At 50.0% G+C, this 10,786-nt stretch overlaps 1 long non-coding RNA gene across 1 annotated transcript; it reads right to left on the bottom strand.

The window, feature by feature from the left end:
* Positions 1 to 561: 561 nt before the first annotated feature.
* Positions 562 to 7,814, bottom strand: LOC132358772 (uncharacterized). The gene is made up of 3 exons (XR_009500512.1): positions 4,243 to 7,814; positions 3,979 to 4,098; positions 562 to 3,553 (listed from the first exon to the last, which is right to left on the bottom strand). It is a non-coding gene; the product is annotated as an uncharacterized LOC132358772 (long non-coding RNA).
* Positions 7,815 to 10,786: the final 2,972 nt, after the last annotated feature.

The raw sequence follows: 10,786 nt of genomic DNA, 5'->3' as shown, positions 1-10,786 counted from the left end.
TCACAGCCAGCCTGCACCTCCCAGCTTTCCCACCCACTGCAGCTCCAAATGGAAGTGCTGGAGGTGGTGAGGGCCTTGCCCAGCCTGTGTCCTAGGATGGAGGGCATGGTGCCATATGGTCCCCCCATCCCCTGCTGGTTGGAGCCCTCCACCTGAAAGCCGGGAAGAGAAACAAGGAGGACAGAGCCCGGGCCCCGACCCCCACCTGCCCTGAACTATCACATGAAGGGAACACAGACATCTTGAGCATCAGACTATTTTGGGGGTACACTTTGTTCCAGTAACAAACTTTTGCTTTAAAAACCAAGGTGCTTTACAGATCCCTCCCCAACTATAACAGAAAGTGAGGCTTAATTTCATCACAGAATAAAGTTATGGGGAATTTACAGGCCAAAGAAACTTAGGCTTGGGATACTCAATTGGTGAAGAATCTAAACAGAGTTTGGGCTTGGGGCAGTAAATTAAAGAAGTACCAAGGGTTGTTCACATAGGCTTTTGCACCTTTCACATGAGAGACTTACTTCCTGCTTTCAAGGAGATAGAGAGTCAGAGTGTCCCTCTTGCACCAGCCATTTATTAAGGAACTGTAATTCAAAATAATTGATATGCCATTGTGGAGCACCCCTCCCTGAGACCCAACAATACACAGAGGTGGGAATACATGCATATATTTCCTTGCATTATCAGCTGAGCACTTTTAGCTCCTATATGTAACTTTTTCATAACATTCTCTAGTAAAAAAAACCAGAGCTCTTTGAAATAATGGCTGGCACTAGGACTGACACAGTAAATATATGAGCCAGGACAATCTTGAATCTTATATCAGAAAATAAGGAAGTATCAAGAAAAAAAAATCCACAGGGTGGAATGATGTCAAAGGAAAACAGGAGCCAATGGAAAGAGCTCTCAATAGCCAAAGTAGGAATGAACTTAGCAACAAAATCTGGACTGCTGGATTATAACAAAAAGTTAAAAAAACAAAGAAAAACAAACAAAAAAAACTGTCCACAGGTGTCCATGCTGGTAAAAATAAGTAACTGCATAGGGTTTTGTTTTGTTTGTTTTCATCAATAAGGTTGAATAGAAATCTCCTATGCAGAAGTCCAAATAATTCATGTGGACACTCAGCCATCCATGGATTGTGGAGGTGGAGATAACTCCTGTCTCCATAAGTGCTGGTTCCCAAAGTAGCTTCCTCCTAAAGAAGACACACAGCACGGAAATGGGAAAAACTTAACTTCATTGTGGGGAAATCTGAAAAACTACCTCAGCCAGGTGACCAAAGTTAATAGTAACAGTGATAAGTTGCCTTGAGAGCCTGTTCCCTTGATATAAAGTGATGAGAAAGCACTTTACCTCTGTGATCTGCTTACTCAAAACCCATAACTCAAGCCTAATCCTGAGACAAACACCAAGTAAATTCCAATGCGGGACAGTCAACAAAATATCTGACCAGTACTCCTCACCAATGTCAAGGTCATAGAAACAAGGACAGTCTGAGAAACTGTGAAAGCCCAAAAGAGCCTAAACAGACATGATGACTAAATGTCACGTGATACACTGGATGGCATCCTGGAAGACAAAAATTTAGAATGAAGGAAACCCAAATGAAATTTGGATGTCAGTTAATAAGTGACAATTCAGTTGAAAACTAGAATGAGAAACCTATTGCATCACACTAGAAATCTAGAGGAAATGGGTAACTTCCCAGTAAAAACACACATTAACAAAATGGAACATAACAAAGGAAAATACAAACACAACAGTTAAGCCACCAAAAGACCTCTTCCCCATTTTGCTTGTCCTTTCATTGTTCCGGGATTTCGCTCTCCTGGGACAGGGAAGGAACAGAGACACAGCAGTCTGGCAGTTCCCCTAAGTTCGGACCCTGCTCAGTGTCTTCATCTCTCCCAGCCATGCCCCATCCAGTAGGGCACCCAAGGGAGTCTCAGGGATTATCCGTTCTGATGTATCAGCTATGACTTTTTTGATTCCAATGGACTGGACACACTTACTAAAGTAAAATAAAACATTATTTTTAAATGATAGAAATAAATTAATAACTGCAAGAGACAGGTTTAAGAGTGGATTTGGACCTGGCAGTTCTGGTGGCTCACTCTCTTGCAGTGTGATCTGGTCTCCCTCCAATCCTTTGTCCTGCTAAATGCCTTTGGGTGGCCCCATTCACAGGAACACTCTCTCTCACTGCATCCAGGGCTTCCAGAAACTCCAGGCGACACCCACTCAATGTCCATTTTAACAGAAAAGAAGAGGTTCAGTTAAGGTCAGTGACTGTGGTCACCCATCCAGGGCTCTTGCTGTCCTCCCTTGATGGCAGGAAGCTCTTCCACTTGCTAAAATAGCAACTTTGCTGTTGGTGGTAAACTCAAGACTCTTGCTTTGGGCATCGGTGCCTCACATCAGAGGCTGGCCCTGATTGCCAGTGTACCTCAAAAGGCACACAGACTTCATTTGTGTCCCTGGGAGGTGGGAGCCCAGGAGTCACACCTGCCCTCTGACTATATTAATCACCCATCTCCACAGAACACATTTGCTCATTTTCCAGTCTCTGCTCTCTCCTTTACAGAGAACAGAAACCAAATGGTAGGTGGTAAGGAAACTGTTACTCAACGGAGCAGTGTCTCAAGGATGATTCTATACCATGGAATCCACAGTTGGCTGGCTTTCCGGAGGCTGCAGGGACTGGGCCCGGGATGCACGTGGCTCCTGGAGACCACGTGGCCTCAGAGTGAAAACACCAGCTGGGAAGCCACTTGCTCCCATACCTTTGATTTTTAATGAGTATGAATGTCAAAGGTTTTCAACAACCCGAAGGCCAGAGGATGGCAGGGCCACGGTCTGCTGTATGCTGGTTGTGGCCAGGGCCACACTCAATGTCTGGAGGGTTACTTCCTCTCGGAAGGCTGAGAGGCTATTAGGGAGGAGGCCCTTTTCTCAATCACATGGATGTAGGGAACTGAAACATCCCAAGGGGCCGTCTACGTTGCCCAGGTAGCTGTTCAATTGCCCAGCAGCAAGGTCAGCTCAGTGATTGGCCACAGGGGCTTGACAGGGCCCAGGCAGGCCTGAGCTGGAGGACCACAGATGCCTGCCTGGATGGTCAGGGATCAAGGGATATTCTGAGATTTTATTATCTACTACTGCCCACTCAAATGGGACAAAGGATGCAGCCAGTCCTGAAGGGCACCGCCAGCCCTCAAGAAGGCAGCATATGGGGGCTGGCAGCGCTACAGCCTTGCATGCGTGCCAACATGTCCCACTGAGCGCACTGCGTGTCAGGGCTGGGCTGGAACCTGGGTCCAGCCCCACCCTCCCCAGGTTGGCGTCAGGGGACCTTCCTGACTTCTGAGGTCCTCCACAACCACAGACTGAGGTTAAGTTGGCGATGAAACAGCCAGCAACCAGAGCAGACATTTCATTCATCTTCTTTAGAGTCCAGGATGCGGAGAGGAAGCAGAGGCGGAGCAGAAAACCAACAGTCCAGCTCGACCCCGCGTCACTTGTACCAGGTGAGTCCCGTCCATCGTGCAGGCTCAGATAGAAGAGAGAGGGGAAGGCGAAGCAGGCCCATTAGATCGTGAACACTAGGTGTGTAAAATATGAGTACTTTCTGGTTTTCTTTTTATTTACAGGAATTTCTATTTTTCAATCATTAAGATACGCTATTAGTAAAATAAAAAGATTAAAATTGTGTATACCTTTTCACACGCCCCTCACTAAATGTGAATTCTGTAGAAGGTACACATCTTCTGAAATCTCTTCTTACAAGAGTCACGGATTTACTTACTAAAAGCTGGTTGGAATCAACACAGGTGGCTTTGCAGTTTTAGGATTGCCTGGGTCCGTGGCTTGCCAGGCTGCAGTTCCTACTTTCCACCTCTGTGAGATGCAGGTGGAGAAGCAAGGCTGAGACCTGTCTCTCTATGAGCTGTTCAGCTAGGACTCTGAGGTACCTACCTTGTGCAGCACGTGGTAGCAGAAGCACGGGTCACAGCAGGAACAGAGTACTTGGTCTCGGCCCTTAGATGACCCAGAGCGGACATTACATACTCAGCCAACAACCAGAAAAGAGAGTCCCTTTATTAAAAAAAAAACAAAAAAATTACATTCAGCCAGCACCTTGGGTTCACCCAGGCCTGCTCTGACCTTCTGTTCCCCCTCTAGCACAGGCCAACGAGATAGCTCTGGGCAAAGCTGTGTTCCCACTCACCTCCCACCCACCTCAGTCAGGTCTTGCTGAACCCAGAGCACCAGGAATGCTGACCATCCTTCCAGTTTGGGGCCCCAAGGCTACAAGCTCATCCCAGCGGGCCAGCTCTCTGGGGTCCTTCCGGCACACTCCCGAGGGCAGTGACAGGGATGCAGCTGGAATCTGAGTCGCACAGTCTGCTCATTTCACCTTCACTCGTTACGAAAAAGGTCTTTACCCATGAAACATTCACCCCACTTTTGGTCCTTTAAAAAAACAAATTTTCTTAGGAACTTTTACACCAAAGTGTCTTCCGGAAAGCAAACGTTCAGCAATAAGATTTACTTCAGTACAATTTCATTTCATGTACATACAAGTGTACTTAAAGAGGGCCATGTATAAAATGAGATGCCTAGTTTGCCATTTCTTTGAAGTCTGAGGCACCTGAGGGTGAGCATACCTGAGGTTTATGATTGTTCCTTTCATAGAGTACTGTCTTCCCGCCTTTATCTCCAGACCCAAGGATGGGGAACAAAGGTGAAACAGGTCTGCACACTGCAAAATGTCTTCAGAAATCTGCAAACCCAGCTTCTTACAGGAGTTAAAGGTTAAGGACCAGGACAATGAAAGGGCATGTGGGGGAAGGAATAGCAAGTAACCAAAACAAGGTGTCTGCGACCAGCCCACCTTCTTTGTCAGGAGCTGCACCTGGAGCTGGTCTCTGTGTTTGGGGAGCCCTTGTGCTTCACAGAAGCAGTGCTGAGCCAGGGTGGAGGAGCTGGCCACAGACACCACCTGCCAAGTACCTGTGGGACCCACTCTCAGTCCTGAGCTAAGGTTAAACCATAATTACATTTATTTACTTATTTACTGTGACAGGCAACGTGCTCAGTACTTGGAGTGACTATATTCCCCCCCATTTTATTTTTTTAAACCACTTTATGAAGGTATCATTGACATACAGAAAGCTGCACATGATTAATACATGCAACTTTGTGAGTATGGAGACAGATTACACCCATGAAACCATCACCACAATCTACACTGTAAACATATGTGTCACTCCAAAGGTGTCCTCCCGACATATTCTTTCCTTTATTTATTATTATTCCTATTATCATCATTCTTTGTGTGTATGGTAAGAACGCTTAAGATAGGAGCCATCCTCAGTAAATTTTAAGCACACAATACAGTATTGTTAACTACAGGCACCATATTATACAACAGAACTCCAGAACCTGTTTTCATATGGCATAACTGAAACTTTGTGCCCTTGCACTAGCACCTCCCAATTTCTCAGGGACTCAGAAGGGATGACCTGTTGCCTCGGGCCTTGACAGCTGGGAGGAGGCAGAGCCTTGGCGTCTTCCTGCTCTGTCCAGACCTGCGCGCGGTCTGCAAATGCTCTGCCCCTGGCCGCCGCCCCTTGCTCACACGCCCTGGTGTAAAACCCCAAGTTTGGACCCCAGGCCACCCATGCATGAGTGGCAGAAACCCTTCCCCAGGGACCTCCCTCTGCCTCTTTTTTCTAGTATTCTCCTTCCCTCCCTCCCATGCCTCTCCTTGCTTCCCCGTGAAGAAGGAGCTGGTGGAGAAAAGCGAAGCCCGGTGGCTACAATCACACACACACACACACACACACACACACACACACACACACACACACACACTGCTCCCTGCAGTGAGGGCTGCTCTGAGTGGTCGGTGCATTCACACATTAAGCCTCATGACGACCTCGGGAGGGCAGTCCTCACTGTTCCCCCATTTCACAGATGAGGGCCCGAGGCAGAGGACAGCAGTAGAGCATCCACCCTCACAGAGGATGAGGCCCAGACTCCCCTAACCTGTGGCTCACCTGGCTCCAGCCACAGCCGCCTCGGGTTCTCGCAGACTCTGCTGGGTCTTTTCCACAAATCCCTTCGAGACCTACAGACTCTTAACTAATCTACGAGGGCAAGTTACTCAAGTTCGTCTGAAAAACACCCCTCCGCAAGTTTCTAACCAGCTATGAGCATGGGAAAAACTGAAGACAGATGGGAGAGCCCAGGTTACAGAAGAGGTTGAAGCAGCTGCTTCGTTGTCACAGTAGGAGAAGGGAGAGCTTGGCAAGGAAAAGAAGGTGCGTGGCTGCGAAGAAGGGGTGTGTGGACCCTCTCAAAGCCCCGTCCTCCACTCAAGCACAGACTTGGACCAAGCCCAAAGCAATGTGAGGACTCTGCAGTCAACAGGTTGAAGAAGGCGTACACCCTGGACCAAGGCCAAGTGCCAGCCAATGTCTTCAGAAGGGAAGAAAAATATAAAATAGGCAGCTCTGCTTGGAGTCTTTGAGATTGAGCTGTGAGGGGCAGACCCCAGCATCATGCCACTCCAGCACATGTTCATGCCCAGAGGTACCTTCTCCACGGGGAACTGTGGACATTTGTAGAACATATCTGCCCTTTTTCTCCACAGAAGAAGAACCTGAGAGTCAGAGAACTGAGATATCCCGTGGAGGAGCACACACCGCTTACAGGTTGTAAATAGCTTCAGGAGGTCACCACGGCTGACCAAGCCCCAGCTGCATGCGCATTTAGGCACACAGGCGGGTCAAGAGTCAGGCAGGGTCCTTTTGCAAACCTGCCTCGCTAAGCTTCCACTCTAATAAGGTTTTGGTTACAGAAATGCATACTCATGGCAGAAGTTTTTAAAATGCAGAAGCTAACTGAGAAGTAAAAATTCCCTGTGATTCCCTCCCAAGAGATACCGCCACTAACCTACTGACCCATCCATCTCCTTACAGCCTCAGGCTGAGCCCCTCTGACCTGAACTTCAGTCTGGCGTGGACACCACACCCCGCACGACCCCTCGATGTCCAGTGCGGAGTGGCCAGCGTGCTGGGGCTTGGGGATGGGGTGGTCTGCGCCTGGGAGAGCCTTCTGAAGAGGGCAGCTCCGAAAGGCCCAGGCCACGGGGCACGGTGTGAGGCTGCGTCTTGGTCACGCCTCTGCTGCTGACCAGCAGGTCCCGGAGCCTCGCGACTCAGGGGCGCTCCGCACCGCAGCCGCCACCTCGCTGCTAATCGGCCTGATTCGTCTCTTTCTACCCCAGATACCACCCTGTGCATTACCAGTGACGCCAAGACCAAGCCTGCTAGCGCCAAATCCAGCAATCCCCCCTCCTGGCTTTGCAGACCCTGCTCTACAACAGTGGGGAGCGCGGGGGTGAACTGCACTCTGAGTGCACAGAATTCGGGGAGCTAACGAGGCCCTCAGGCCCCGACTCCTAAAGCCAGGGCACCGGGTCACTCACCAGCAGCGGACAGCAAAAGGCCCTTAAATCGGAGCAAGCTACAGGAGAGGACCATCGCCCCCTTGTGGGCAGGAAGGGGGTTGGGCTGTCTCCTGAGCTCCTCCTGGAGGCCAGCACTGCCACATGCATAGGTTTCTCACCCTCAGCACTGCTGACATTCTGGGCTGAATCGCTCCCTGTGGTGGGCTTTGTCCTGGGCATTGCAGTGTGTTTAGCAGCGTCCCTGGCCACCGGCCACTAGCCCACCCTCCAGACATTGCCAGGTGTCTCTGGGGAGGGAGGGTAAACTGTTCTGTTCAGGGACCCCTGCACTCACCCTGCCGCTCCGGCCAGCCCAGGGGCCACCGCGCCTGCAGGACTCGCCTCCTAACCAGGCATACCGCGGAGGGTGGGCGGGGAGGGTACAGGCTGGAGTCTCTTCTCCCCCAGTGTTGGCATCCAAAAATCCTAACTGCTGATTCTGCAACTCCCATGAGGTTGACATTTCTCCCCTCTCTTATCAGGGGCTTGAAAACAATTTATCTCTCTGTGGTTTCATTATTAAATCCCTTTTCTTTCTGATGAAAATGCCTTTGGTCCCTAAATACATAGAAGTTTAAGATTTTAAGTGTACTGCTACTTCTGTTTTAGATACTGATGACTATGAGGGCAAACCTAGGCCTTTTGGGAAACACATTTTTCTGGGTCTATAACATGTTTCCTTTTTGATACTGGGGGGCTCGGGTAGCAGTTTGGGATGGATTATTTGAAGCCAAAGATTTGAGGATTGCATCCTTACACCTGCCTATTTGCCCTCTCAGTCTCCATCTGAAACTAGCCTGGATACATGGACAGTGTGGACCTCGGCAGCCAGGATCTCAGTGAAGGGACGCCGCTGGCTGAGCTCTGTCCGTTCATGTGAAGGGCAAACTGCTCACTCCTGAACCTCTCCACCTTGCACCAGGTGTCGCATTGCAGGGAAGGTACAATCTACAGACACTTTTATTGGCAGACCTCTTTAAAGATTTCAAAGTGGGGCCACATGGTGTACGTTTGTTGCCAGGATTTCGCCATGCATACGGGAGGGAAGCGCTGTGGTGCCCACCTTACAAATAAAGAAAGCTGAGGCCCAGTTAAGTGGCTTGCCCAAGTTGACCTAGATTCTGGTCTTTCATGGGATGCCTGCAGGACACACAACAGGAATATAAGGCCTCTACACACTCCCAACACCTCTGATGAGATGGCTTCTGCCGTCAGGCCCCCATTTCCCGGAGGACACGCAGCACACTTACACGTGCTTCCTAACAAGTGAAAAGAGACACGAGCTACACACTGGGCACTTCCCTGAATCAGCGTTTCTACACGGGGTGTTCTGTGTGTAGCAAACTGTCTCAACTAAGGAATGCCTGAGTTAGGCCTCTGGGCCTGTGCTTGCTCCAAAAGCCTGCACTGTAACACGAAGAAATGTGCTTTACTCACAGTTGGAATGCCAGACTACTTTCTCTTGGAGGAAAGGTGACTTCAGGTAGGAAGTCCTAGAAGGAATGCTTAGCAGAGTGCTTTTTCAGTAGAGCTCGCAATAGGGCAATGAGGCACAATTCCATGGCATGTTAAACGGGGTAGAAACGTTTTCCTAAAGCTGTTGGAGTGCTGAGGAAATCTAGTTCTCTCAAGGAAGAGTGTAGCATGTGGCCCTTTGCTCGGCATACACAGAGGGCATCTGAAGGGCCAACTGACCTGGCTGTTGCTCAGCAAACATAGAGGAGTCTGGGGGTACTCAGGGATCTGTAGGGAAAAGGGTGCCAACCGGGGGGCTTAGGAGTCCTGAAAAGGGTACTTCCTCTAAAATAAAGCAGAGGAGTGACGAAGACATCATGGAAGCAGCTGCACTACTCCCTTTCTGCACGGCTACTCACAGCATTACCTCGAGGCCAGTACTCACGTTGAGTTTCCCTTTAGATCTAGAGAGCGGCAGGATGAGCAACACCCCGGCGATGGAAGCACCCGGCTTAGCTAGAGAAAACTCATTTTCTTCCTAGAGCCATGCCTACGGTGGCTAGTGGCCTGTCAACAGCAGTCAATTTCAAGAAGCTTCAAGGCAGCATGAATGGAGCTTTCCAAATGGGAAAGCAAGGCTGGTTCCATCAGGCCCCCATTTCCACGGGCACATGCAGCATACATCCCTGTGCTTTCTAACAAGTCCAAACAGACACAGGTTACCCAGTGGTTCCTTCCCTGAATCAACTCCTCGAAGCAGGGTGTTCTGCAAATAGCGAACTGCCTCAACCAAGGAACACCCCACCTAAGCCTCCGGGCCCGTGGCTCTTCAAAAGCCTGCAGTGTTACACGAGGAACTAGGCTTTAGTGGCAGTCGGAACACAAGCCGACATTCTCCTGGAGGCAGGGTGACTTCAGACAGGGCGTCCCAGATGGAAGGCGAAGCCGAGGGTTATTCTCAGTGCAGCTCAGAATAGGGCAATGAGTCAGACTTGCACGGCATGTTGGACCTGCTAGAAAGGTGTTCTTCGACCTGGGGGAGTGTTGAGGAAATCAAGCTGTCCCAAGAAAGAGTGCAGTCTGTTGCCCTAAACTCGACATACACAGACTGGCTCCGAAGGGCTACGGGCCTGGATGTGGCTTAGCAGGCCCACGGGGGCCTGAGGGTACTCAGTGTTCTTGCAGGGAATAGGGTGCCCACGCGAGGCTCCTAGATGTCTTGCAAAGCGTACTGACGTTAAAATAATGCAGAGCAACGGCTATGGCCTCCTGGAAACTGCTGCACGCCTCCGCTTCTGCAAGGCAATTCAGGGCCTTACCTCGAGACAACTGCTCACGCTGAGTGTCCCGTTAGCGACACAGCATGGTAGGATGCTGACTTTCTCCTAGAGCAGAGTGACTTCAGGTACGAGGTCCTCGAAGAATCCTAAGCAGAGTGTTTTCTCATGGCAGCTCAGACTGCGGCCATGACGAACACTTCCATGGCACGTCGCACTGGCTAGAAATGTGGTCCTGAGGCTGTTCCAGTGCTCTGGAAATGTAGCTCTCCTTAAGGAACGAGCAGTGTGTTGCCCATCACTCGGCATACACACACGGCCTCCGAGGGACCGACCTTTGGGCCTCAATGTTGCTCAGCAGACCCACAGGGGTCTGGAGGTACACACTGATCTTGGAGGGAAAATGATGCACACCCGAGGGGCCTACGAGTCCTGAAAAGGGTACTTCCTTTAAAATAAAGCAGAAAAGGGGCTTCCCTGGTGGCGCTGAGGTTGAGAATCTGCCTGCCATTGAAGGGTGCACGGGTTCGAGCCC

The sequence above is a fragment of the Balaenoptera ricei genome, unplaced genomic scaffold, assembly GCF_028023285.1.
Source record: "Balaenoptera ricei isolate mBalRic1 unplaced genomic scaffold, mBalRic1.hap2 scaffold_364, whole genome shotgun sequence".
Classification (NCBI taxonomy): Eukaryota; Metazoa; Chordata; class Mammalia; order Artiodactyla; family Balaenopteridae; genus Balaenoptera; species Balaenoptera ricei.
Note: the sequence above shows the minus strand (reverse complement) of the source record. Positions and strands in the feature narration are given on the sequence as shown.